Genomic DNA, 13,217 nt, shown 5'->3' with positions numbered 1-13,217 from the left:
TTACCTCAGAATACAACTGAAAGTTTAAATGATAAATCACAGCCCTACACAGATTATCTGAACACATCAGCTCTTTTGAGAGCAGTGTGTTCCAGGAAGTCTGATACAGCCACAGCCCAGCACGAGCATTCCTCATGGATGGGACACAGAACAGGTTTATTAAGGTCAACTAAATCTTCATCTTTTACAGCAGATTAGAACCCAGGTGGCTGACTTTCTGCAGGATTTCTGATAGGAATCCAGCAGACCTGCTTTCAGGTTTCACATCAGCACTTAATAGCTATAACCTTCTTATACAGAAGTTGTGATCCACACGCAGCCCACAATGAGCACAGCAAATCTGAGGTAGTCAACCTTACAAAGTCTCAGTATTTCCAGCTTTCTACATGCTTGGCACTAGACTTCAGGGATGGGAAATGTGTGTCACTGTGTATTTCTGGCGGTCCTTGAGGTGTTTTCCTTGTTGTGGTCAAGAGAAGATGGTCTTTGAGGACCCTTCAAACGATGCCCATCGTAGCTCCAGCTCCATTTATTCCTCAGAATGGCCTCAAGACTGGAATGGAGAGTCTATAAAGGAGATAAACCTGGGACCTGTCTAAACCGCAATGATTATAAATGAGCTGCTTTTTACAGAGAGCTGGTAGCAAAGAAACATATTTTTTTCCTGATCAGGTCTCCCTTAAGCTACCTCACTACTGCACAAAACTTTACAAGAGTGGTTTATGGTTTTACATCTAGCAAGAAAGTGGCAATTTATTTATTTACTTATTTATTTCTGCAGAGTAAAGTGATTTCTAACCCCCTATATAATGCAGACTGGCTGCAGCAACATTGATTTTTAAAACCTGTCTAACAATATTTCTTGTTCACATTCCTTTAAAATCTATATTGCTAAGATGCTAAGATAAGCATCTTTCTTAGAAAAAGAAATCCCTGATGCAATGTTATAAAAATAATTTTCACTAGAGATGGTGTCTCTGTATTTCTATTTTCTGATTTCAGAGCTGCAGGATGCAGTCATTTTTTCCAGCCTAATTTCTTCAGGCTTTGTAACACTCTGCCATTAAGCCCACGGAAAACACTTAGTTCAAGATCCTAATTTTGTAACTAAACTAGACAGAGCCTAAAGAAAAGCCAAGTTCTTGCCCAAGGTCAAACAAGTCTGCTAATAGTGGAAATAGAAATAGAATCCTTGGTCCTAAAAAGCTGTTAAAGTTTGGATGTGATCTTGCCTGGCTTTTTAGGGAAGGCCTGCCCTCTTCAGATCTCGAGATTCCAGGATCAGATAACAACGTGAACAGTATCTGAATTTAGTAAGAAAAAGATGTTGGTAATTTCTCCCACTCTGATTCATTTCTTTCTTTTTCCTTTTAAGTGTTTTCTGTTTTAAATAATCCTTGTTTGTGTGAATAACCTGTTCCTCAACAACCCATCCCCCAATTGTTTACATCAGTAGTTCTCAAAGTATATTTCTGGAACCAGCATCACTTGAGAGATTGATAGAAAAGCCAGTTCTTGGGCCTCACCCGAGACCTTCTAAATTCTGGGGATGGCATCCAGTAATCTGTGTTTTAACAAGTGTCTAGGTGATTCTGCAGCACACTGACATTTGAGAACTGATTTAGATAATCCCTGCTTGGATGAATTATAACACTGGGGTTGCAATATGGTAAATTTCCATCATCCATTGAACATTTATTAGCTGGCATTCTTCTTCTTTTTTTATTGAGATATAATTGACAAATAACATTGTATAAATGTACGGTATACAACATGTTGATCTGATACATTGCAATATGATTAGATACACTTAATATTGCAATATAGTGTTAGCTAACATCTCCATCAGGTCACATAATTATTTCTTGTTTGTGGTAAGAACATTTAAGGTGTAGTCTCTTAGCAGCTTTGAAGTATATAACAGTATTGTTGACTATAATCACAATGCTGTACATCAGATCTTCAGAACTATCTTCTAACTGCAAGTTTGTACCTTTTGACCAACATCTCCCCAATTTGCCCACTCCCAGCCCCTCATAACTACCATTCTACTCTGTTTTTACAAGTTCAGCATTTTTAGATTCCAAATATAATGATATCATATAGTATTTGTCTTTCTCTGACTTATGTCACTTAGCATAATTCCTTCAAGGTCTTTCCATGTTGTCACAAATGGCAGGATTTCCTTCTTTCTCATGGCTGAATAATATTTCATTGTGTGTATATACCACATCTTCTTTATCCATTCATCCATTGATAGACACTTAGGTTGTTTTCATACCTTGGCTATTGTGAACAATGATGCAATAAACATGGGAGCAAAAATATCTTTTTGATATCCTGTTTTCATTTCTTTCGAATATATACCCAGATGTGGAATTGCCGGATCATATGGTAGTTCTGTTTTTAATTTTTTGAAGAACTTTCACACTGTTTGTCATAATGGCCGCACCAATTTACATTCCCATGAACAGTGCACAAAAGTTCCATTTTCTCCACATCCTCACAAGCACTTACCTCTTGTCTTTTTGAGGATAGCCAATCTAACAGGTGTGAGGTGGTAGCTCATTGTGGTTTTTGTTTTGCATTTCCCTGATGATTAGTGATGTTCAGCATCTCATCTTGTCCTTGTTGGATATTTGTATGTCTTCTTTGGGAACATGTCTATTCAGTTCCTCTGCCCGTGTAAATGGGATTTTTGTTGTTGTTGCTGTTGTAATTAACTAAAGAGCTTGCTCTATGATTAACTTATTATTTAGTTTCATAATATTTTTAGGAAGACAACAGAAGCAGTGGGATACTGTGACAAGGGCCCAGGAATTTTGAATGTCAAGACCTGCATGTGGGTTCCAACTACAACTCAGGTATAACCTTGGGCAAAACTGTTCTGAGATTCAGTTTCTTCATCTATAAAATAAGTCTAATGATAACATCTCTCCCTACTTCACAGGCATGAATGTTAGATAATATGAAAATTATTAGGTATGAAAATGCTTTGAAAATTGGATTAGATATATAATCTTAACAATATACAAAAACTTAACTTTTTAAAATTTAAAATGAGTTCACATCCCAGTTTTAAATATTCTAGATTCTTCAACTATTTCTCTTATAGTTTACTTATGACTGAATTTTTCAAACTGATAATTTTCTTCTCTTCTCCATAATTATTTCTATCCTGGACTTATTAAAATTTTTATATCATTATGCAAATAAAGTATCTTTTACATGCTTTTCCCAAGAGCAGGTTTTAAATTTTTGCCATGTTTCAATTTTATCTGCAATATACAGGCGACATAATCTGCTGCTCTGGTGGCTCAGGCATTTGTGTTTTGCATATTTCATACAGGAGAACTGGAGAAAAAAGAGAAGTCAGCCAGATGGGATTCTCTTTCTAAGCAGAGAAGAACTAGAAAAATTTGCATGACCACGATCTCTTCTGTAGACAAAAGACGCTTGTTTTCAGGACTGGCAATTGGTCACAGGGTGACAATGCATCCCCAGATTCCCGAGGCAGCCCTGGGTTTACAATCTGAGGTTCTTAAATAGTTCCCAAGATTCAATTATTTCCAAATTTAATCAACCTCCAGAAAATAGCTAATTAAAAATAATCGTGTAAAACAGCAGGCCTTTTCTCCAAAATTAAACACACACTTTCTTTTCTTGGCTGTTTAGACAAGTCTTGCAAAAGCTCAGCCACCTGTCTGGAGGGGTGAGGGTGGGGCATGGTGAGGAGGTGCCAGAGTTCCTAGGAGGTGACTCTCCTTGGCAGCCACCTCCACCCAGTCCTTCCTGGAATCTGTCATTGTTGGCTTCTGCTAAGATATGACTCTACTTGGTAGGTAAAGATAGCCAGGGAATTTTTTTTTTTTAAACCTCTTTTTGAATCCCTTTTCCATACTCTTGTCTATATTCTTTAAATGACACAATTACAGTAAAGTTCCTAAAATACTGTATGTCCTGGAAAAAGGTTCAACAAATTCGATCCCCCTTCCCCCTTCTCTTTTCCTACCCCCTGCAGACCTGGCTGCCCCATTTCCCCAGGCTCTGCCCTGCTACCCAGGAAGTTGGGTGTGGTCCCCAGAAGGTTTGGTTGCGATTTACATTTTAGTTTGCATTGATGAGTTAATCTATCCTTTAGGCCTTTTTCAGGAGAAACCCAAGCAGAATGTTTTTCTGACTAAATTTCTTTTTCTTGAAATTAAAACTCCACTAAACAGAATGCCACAGAGTAAAACTAGTGTGTAAGGGAGTATTTTTCTAAAATCAGAAAATTCTCAAGAATCCATGGACCATAAGGGAGATAACTTGGGAAAGCAATACGGTAGTCCCCCCTTAACTGCGGGGGATATGTTCCAAGACCCCCAATGGACGCCTGAAACTGCGGTAGTACCGAACCCTAAATAGACTATGTTTTTTCCTATACATACACACCTATGATAAACTTTAATTTATAAATTAGGCACAGTAAGAGATGAACAACAATAAGTAATAATAAAAGAACAATTATAATAATACACTGTAATAAAAGTTAGGTGAATGTGGTCTCTCTCTCAAAATATCTTATTGTACAAATTTAATGCCTTTTCCATCTTAACTAAGCACTTACCATGCACTGTGGCCACAACTTTTGCAAGTCTGAGGTGTGACAGCAAAACTAGCACGAATTTCTTTTTCTTTTTCCTTTTTCACAATTTCACGGATAGAAGATTAGTTCTTACTGCAGATCTTAGAAACACCAGGATAAGTTTTTTTTTTTCTTTCCTTATTATTTGGAGAACTTTCATCTTTTCACTTAAAGAAAGCACTCCACAGCTTCTCTATGGTATATCCAAATTGCCAGCATCACTACTCTTGTGCTTTGAGGCCATTATTAAGTAAAATAAGGGTGACCTGAACTCAAGCACTGTGATATCGCACAGCCAATCTGATAACCAAGATGGCTACTAACAGGCAGGGATAGACTGGACAAAGGGATGATTCATGTCCTGGGTGGGATGGAGCAGGTGGGCACGAGATTTCATCCCACTATTCAGAATAGCTGACAATTTAAAACCTATGAATTGTTTATTTCTGGAATTTTCCATTTCATATTTTCAGATCACTGTTGACCTCTGGGGACAAACCTCAGAAAGCAAAACCATGGATAATGGGGGACTACTGTACTTTGGAGTTGAGATTAACATTCTCTACTAGTTCAGTTTTTTCCTGATGAATGTTAAGTCATCTCAATACCTAAAGCAAACAAACAAAAACAAAACACAATGGAAAATATTTTAAGTTCTTCTTGAGATTTGTGGATTTTTCATGTTGACATCCCCTGAGTACTGAGGAGATGAGCTCTAGCTACTTAAAAAAACCTAAATTCTTGAAGCAGTGTTTTATTGTACTGAAACCATGCATCTCAGACTGGGGCTTGAACCCACAGGCCAGAACTTGAACCTGGCCAAAACCCAGATTGGAACATGAACCCATGGTCTTTTAACTGAGATCACACACATGGTCTCAGGACTTAATGAAGCTCAGGTTCCTGATGTCTCATCACAGAAAGAATTCAATGAGAGACTAAGTGATAGGTAAGAAGTGGATTTATTTAGAGAGAAATACACTCCACGGACACAGTGTGGGCCATCTCAGAAGGAGAGAGCGGCTCTAGGATATGGGGATGTCAGTTTTTATAGAGGTGGGTAATTTCATAGGCTAATGAGTAGGAGGAGTATTCCAGCTATTTGGGGGAAGGGGTAGGGATTTCCAGGAATTGGGCCACTGCCCACTTTTTGACGTTTATGTTCGGCCCTGGAACTGTCATGGCGCCGGTGGGTGGGCCATTTATCATGCTGGTGTGTTACAGTGAATGTATCCTGAGGCTTAAGGTCTAGAGGAAGTCGACTTGTCTGCCATCTTGGACCTATTTGGTTCTAATCAGTTTATGTCATGTCCTTGGGCAATGCCATTCTTTTAAAGGTTGTGCCCTGCCCCCTTCCCTCCTGTTTCAGTACCATTTTATTTTGTAATGTCTCACAACTCTATTTTTAAAATTTTATTTTCAGTTTAAAGCATTTTAATTTGGTTTTATTTTATTTCATCGTATTGTTTCATAAAACTCAATGCACGAATACTAGATGCGCAGTTCCATGAGTTTTGACAATTGCATACACCTGTGTGGACAAGTAATGCTGTCTGTCATTTCAGTAAACAAAGACTGTTGCCTGCCATTCAGGTAAACAATGAATTATGCCCTCCATCAAGCCATCAGCCACTGTAGCCCCTCCCCCCCATCAGCATCCTGAGGGGATTTAAGGATGGAGATAAACTGAACACGGGCTCTAGATAGTTGAGACGCATATCAAAGGAATAATTGACAGCCCAGACGCTTGCATCTTTCTATACATAGAAAAACACTAAAATCATTAACTTGAGATGTCTGTGTTTTGTGATTAGCAGTAATCTTTTGATGTTTGACTACACATTCGTTTTTTGTTTTTTTCAGCAAAAACTCCTATATAGCCCGGCTCCTCCCTTACCTCTTTGGAACAGTTCCTCAGAACTATCTGAGAGGCTGATTCTTGGGCTATATAGTCCTCAGTAATGTACCCAAATAAAACATAATTCTCAACTTTCTGGTTGTGCGTTTTTTTTAAGTTGACACCTGTGTAAACCCAATCAAGGTATACAACATTTTCATCCCTCTGGAAAGTTCCTTTGTGCCTCTTTCCAATCAATCTTACTCACCCCAGCCTAACTCCAAGTAACCACTGTTAGGATTTCTATTACCATAGGTTAGATAGATAGACTTGTTTTGAACCTATGTAAATGGAATCGTGCAATATGTACTTTCCTTTCTGTGTCTGGATTCTTTTGCTCAACATAATGTATAATGTCATTGAGATGACAAGTCTCTTGTTTGTGTTGTTCATGTGTCAGTAGTTTGTTCCTTTTCTGTTTTTTATTGTGGTAAAATATAAAATTTACCATTTAACCATTTTTAAGTGTGCAATTCAGTGGCATTAAGTACATTCACAGTGTTGTGCAACCATCACCACTCTCTATTTCCAGAACTTTTTCAACATCCCAAGCTGAAACTCTGTACCCATTAAATAATAACTCCCTATTCCCCTCTCTCCCAGCCTCTGGTAACCACTATTCTACCTTCTGTATTAATTTGTCTATTCTAGGTACCTCATTTAAGTGGGTCCCAGTCATTTCATGACTTTTTAAATACCTCAAACAAAATAATTATACCTTTAAATAAAAACCTGCATATGTACACACATGAAAAAATTGGAAACATAATTTTCCAACATGTTTAAAAATCTTAAAAAGGAAGAGTTTCAATAGGTTTTTTAATTTACTTGTGAAAAATAAGAATTTGACAATATCCAATTAATTTCTAAGAATAACTGATTGACCTTAGGGAAAATGGAAAACTTTCCTAACCAAATTTCAATAAAACATTTATATAATTATTAGATAGGGTTGAAAAATAAGTATTATGATTTAGTAAACTTAGCCAATAATATATTTCTACATATTGTTTTGAAGTATTTTTTTAGCTTTGACAGAATTTAAAAGAACATATTTAAAAAACTGAACATAGAACCAGACCTTTGACTGTTTCATTGCAAAGTGCTAAATCAATAATTATAACTGTGGCATATTCAATTATATTGCTCTTATTAATTATATTGTTATCACTAATAATGATATTTTTCATAAGAGCAAAATTTTTGTACCAATAATAACTAAAATAAATATTTTCTAATGCACATGATTTAGCTTGGTGTTTATATGTGTATTATTAAAAGTTGGTATATATGTATATTAGTAGTACATGCTAAAACTTTTTTTAACCCAATATATCCAAAATATTATTTTAACATGCAATTGATAAAAAATTATTCATGAGATATTTTACATTCTCTTTTTTCATACCGTATTTGAAATCCAGAGCATATTTTACACTTATGTACCTTTCAATTAGAACCAGCCACATCTCAAGGGCTCACATTATGGCTACTTTATTGGGCAGCACAGCTCTGGAGAGCTTTAATTATCATTTAACTTCCTTATTTTTAATGTCATTCCTAACTCTGGCTGTTATATTCTGGACTAGACTGTTGAAAACAGGCAAGTGTAATATATTTTTCCAGCAATCTTTCAAAAGAAACAACAAAAATCAGGAAGCAAAAAATCTATCGAGAATAGTATGTGCCTATGTATGTGTGGGTTTATTGGAAAAAGTCTAGAGTTTTTGGACCTTTGCATCTAGAATTTCATCTCTACTTCTTTACCAGGTAGAATCCACACTAGGAAAATCTCAATGTAGGCGCAGTAACTTCTATTTGCCTGTCTCCAAAGTAGGATTTTAGAGGGAACCCTCCTACACTGTTGGTGGGAATGTAAATTGGTGCAGCCACTATGGAAAACAGCATGGAGGTTCCTCAAAAAACTAGAGTTCCCATATGATCCAGCAATCCTACACTTGGGCATATATCCGGACAAAACTATAATTCGGAAAGGTACATGCACACTTATGTTCATAGCAGCACTATTTACAATAGCCACATGGAAACAACCTAAATGTCCATTGACAGATGAATGAATAAAGAAGATGTGTGGCATATATATATATATATATATATATATATATATAATGGAATATTACTCAACTGTAAAAAAGAATGAAATAATGTCATTTGCAGCTACAGGAATGGACCTAGAGATTATCATACTAAGCGAAGTAAGTCAGGAAGAGAAAGACAAGTATGATATTGCTTATATGTGGAATCTAAAATATGACACAAATGAACAATCTATGAAACAGAAACATAGAGAACAGACTTGTGGTTGCCAAGGAGGAGGTAGGCAGGGGAGAGATGGATTGGCAGTTTGGGACTGACTAGCAGATGCAAACTATTATATAGAGGATGGATAAACAACAAGGTCCTACTGTATAGCACAGGGAACTATATTCAATATCCTGTAATAAACCATAATGGAAAAGAAAAAAAAGTAGGATTTTAGGTAATTATGTTTTTAACCAGAATTGTGGTATTTTAGCCACCATTATTTCTATTAATGTGTCTGGATTTAATCAGGTGAGTGGCAGGTACTTGTTTTATTTTAACAATTCATCACCTGAACCACATTGTGCCTGTTAAGGTTGTATATAGTATTTAAACAACACAGATACAATCTAACGTAGCCTTATTCTCACGCTTAAGGAAAATGTAGTAGATAATGTCTAAGAAAAGCAATAAAAAAAAAAAATTATTTATTTATTTAATTTTTGGCTGCTTTGGGTCTTTGTTGAGCATGGGCTTTCTCTAGTTGTGGCGAGCGGGGTCTCCTCTTTGTTGCACTGCATGGCTCTAGGCACGGGCTCTAGGCACACGGGCTTCAGTAGTTGTGGCATGCAGGCTCAGTAGTTGTGGCTCGTGGGCTCTAGAGCGCAGGCTCAGTAGTTGTGGAGCACGGGCTTAGTTGCTCCGCGGCATGTGGGATCTTCCCAGACCAGGGATCGAACCCATGTCCCCGTATTGGCAGGCGGATTCCTAACCACTGCGCCACCAGGGAAGTCCTAAGAAAGGCAATTATTAAGCTAATTTCTATAAACATAACTCAAACAAATAAAGGCCTCAGGTAAAAACTCACCTTGAAATTAGCCGAAAGAGGTGTAGGCCTGAGTGGCTGATGCAAATTGGCTTGGTTGATGCAAATACAGGCTACCGGTGAATCAGCCCTATTTGTTTATTAAACCTGGAAAGGCAATAGAAGATTTTGGCTCTGGTTTTACGTTTGTCTATGAGATTGATTATTGTTAAGCAAAAATTATAGAAAGTGGTCATTGTGTGGTAAGTTGTGCATTTTAGAGCTCTTCAAGAACATCATGGTCACCTGGACCAGTCTTCCACATTTTGTAGCTGAAGAAACCGAGGCCTGAGGTGTGTGGTTTGGGGCTGACTCCCTGGTGTTTTGGCTCCCTGCCCTGTACTCTTCCCACCCAGCTACCATAGGACAGGAACGAGCAACATTCAAAGGAAAGCACGCAAGTGGCAATAACATCTATGAAAAGCTCAGAATTAAAGGAAATACACATTAAAAACATGAGATATTGGGACTTCCCTGGTGGTCCAGCGGGTAACACTCCAAGCTCCCAATGCAGGGGTTCCGGGTTCGATCCCTGGACGGGGAACTAGATCCTGCATGCATGCCACAACTAAGAAGTCCACATGCCGCAGTGAAGATCCTGAGTGCCGCAACTAAGACCCGGCACAGCCAAAATAAATAAATATTTTCAAAAAACATAGGATATCATTTTTCATTCAACAAATTGGTAAAGATACAAACTTATAACAAGTTTTTTTGAGACTTTTGGGAAATGGACACATAAGCACTCAGCTGACGGATGCCTGAAATTTCACAAGTAGAGATCTGTTCCTTCGGCTTAAAGTTTTGCCTTGTTAAACATTAAAAAAGAAGTAAAATATATGCTTTACTAATCAGTGACATCCCAAGAAGAATGACTGGTTCGGCTCCTTTCCTGGGAACGGTGTTTCATTAGGGTAAAGGGGAAAGCAAAATGCCATGGGTCTCTGGTGCCTTATGAGTGCGAAACTGACCGTGTGCAAAAGGTCTAGAGACAGAGGCAAATGGCCTTTCTCACAGTTTACTGATGGCTGCCTCTGATAAGAATTTGAGTCCCTGAGCAGATAGGTTCAAGATGTTAGATTCCCTTGAAGAAAAACTCCCCCCCAGAAAAATGTTTGATCTCTTTCTTTCACTCTTTATGGTTGGCATTTTGTTTTGGGGTTTACTTGGGAGCCTTCTTTCTTTTGCCTTTTTTATTGAATATACAGAGAGGTTCTGTTTCTTAGAGATGACCACTAGAAGCTGGAGATGAACGGTGAAGTTATCACTTCTAAAGTTCCTTCTTTACCCAAGACCTGCGAAAGGAAGACTCTGGTAGGCTCAAGACAATGCTGCTAGATATTGGGTACCTTCTGGCCACATATCCAAATGGCAAAAAATGGGAAGCAAAAACGCTTATGTCTCAGTTCCTTCAGATTTATGATATCCTTGATTAATATTTTTATATAAACCTTGCCTCATTCCAAAATGGGTCTGAGGCAGCATGAAAACTACTACTAAATTCAACCCAGGACGCTCACTTGCAGAGTAGAGTTTGCCAAAGGTCTATGGGTTTTGAGGTTTTTGTTGCTTAGATTCTTGCATTATGTTATTTCATAGCAGGATAAACCAACTAAGTTTATTACTATTATAAGCCCTTTTATATTTGCGTGATATTTTATTGTTTACAAAGGACTTTAAAATCCTGTTTCACTTGACTCTCCCAACAAGCTAAGGAGGAAGGGTCTTATCAGTTGGCAGATGAGGAAACTGAAAATGAGCAACTTCTAATCTCAAAGTTGCTAAGTAGCAGGTAGAACTAAGGTTTAAGGCCAGCCTCTGATCCCAAGCCCCTTGTTCCTTCCACTCTCTCACATTGCCTCTCAATAAAAGCAAAGGAAAAAAAAAATCATTTGTCATTCCAATGTGGATGATGAATCCCCACCAACTTCGTTGCATGAAATTAACCCCCTTTAAAGTGTTTCCCAGCTCTTACTGCCTCAGGCAAGTCCCTGAATAGCTTTCTCTTGTCATCTTCTGCTCTAGTCAAGTCTTCAAGCAACCACCCTGCCCCTTTGGCATCACAGCGCCCTTGCTGAGCTCATTACTCCACAGGCATCATCTGGTCTCTGCTGTTTCCACAGTAGCAGAGCAAGCTGGTTGCCCATCAAGATCTAAGTACCCTCTTTTCCACAGAAAAGAGATGTAGCCTGGACATGCGTGCCCAGAGAGCACACTGCCCAGCCTCCCTTGCTCCTAGGTGTGCTGACAAAGCTCCAACCGATGGAACAAGAGTAAGGGTGATGTGGGGAAGTTTCATCTCCCTTACTTAGGAGGAAATTCCTGGCACTGGACTTTCCCTCCTCACCATTCCTTTTGGCTTAATTGGTGATGACTAGACTGACCTTGAAAGCTACATGTAAAGGATGGCAGAGCCCCCATCAACACGGGTCCCTGAGTGTCTGTGTGGAGCAGAGATGTCCGCTAATCTGGAACTGCCACCTTGGACTGTTATGTGACAGAGAGGTCAACTTAAATGTAGTTTGAACCACTGGAGTTTGGAGTCTCTCTTTACAGATGTTAGGTTTTTACTCCAATACAGTCACTTTGGCTATTATCTCTTGACTGTTCTTTCCTTAGCTGCTCCATTACCTCTATATGAAAGTTCTCTAATTTTTCACTGTACATCAATACCAGGCTACAATCTTTAATGAGACATTACAGACAATTTGGGGACAAAGGAAGGAAATTGCTCTGAGGCAGCAGCCTAGCAGATAAGTCTGCAGTGCCCATACCAGGCCCACCTTGCTTTGCTTTAATGCTGGCCTGCTTTACCCCTTCTACGGCTCCACCTTATAATGAAAGCACTTTGGGCCTTTCTTTATCTGATGTAAAGATGGTCAACAGTGGAATATCAATTTCCTCTACGGGAAATCTCCTTCCCCCCAAACAGAGAGCAAAAACCAATGGCAAATAAATGTGATGTCAGCATATTTCCCAATGTCTGAGTTATTTAGTCATAAATTACACTGAGGCACCAAAAGCCCTTGTTAGCCTAAACCAAGTTCCGTCTATTCTTTTCAGTCTCTCTCCCCTAAGAGTTCAAACCATTCTGAGGTTCAATCTCACATCAAGTTACCTTGTTACACTGTGTTTTGACATTTTGCTTTTTCTGAATTCGGAAAATATTTATTTCCATTTTGTGGATAATAAAATATACCCAGAACCACTTGGAGATAACTCTGCATAACTCTTGTGTTCTGTTTTTTGGAAGTTATCACACTTCTTTTGGCTCAAGCCCACCCCAAACCAAGAAATCCATCCATCATTCTAATACACTCCTTGTAAGCACTCTGCGCTTAAGTTCCGAATGGATAAAAAATATTTAATAATATTTTAATACAGGTTTAATAAAATTGAAGGGTAATGCCATCAGAAATGGGTAATGATATCACTTTCTTTTCTAGATGGAGAAATCGCCTCAGGAGACAAACCCCAGGGCTGTTTCACTGCTCTCCGCTAACATTGGACTTATTGACACAATAGGCTAAAGAGAGAGAATTCAGGTCTGCTGAGGACAGGCTGAC

This window comes from Balaenoptera acutorostrata, chromosome 12 (genome assembly GCF_949987535.1).
Source record: "Balaenoptera acutorostrata chromosome 12, mBalAcu1.1, whole genome shotgun sequence".
Classification (NCBI taxonomy): Eukaryota; Metazoa; Chordata; class Mammalia; order Artiodactyla; family Balaenopteridae; genus Balaenoptera; species Balaenoptera acutorostrata.
The sequence above is the reverse complement of the archived record's forward strand: the minus strand, read 5'-3'. Positions refer to the sequence as shown.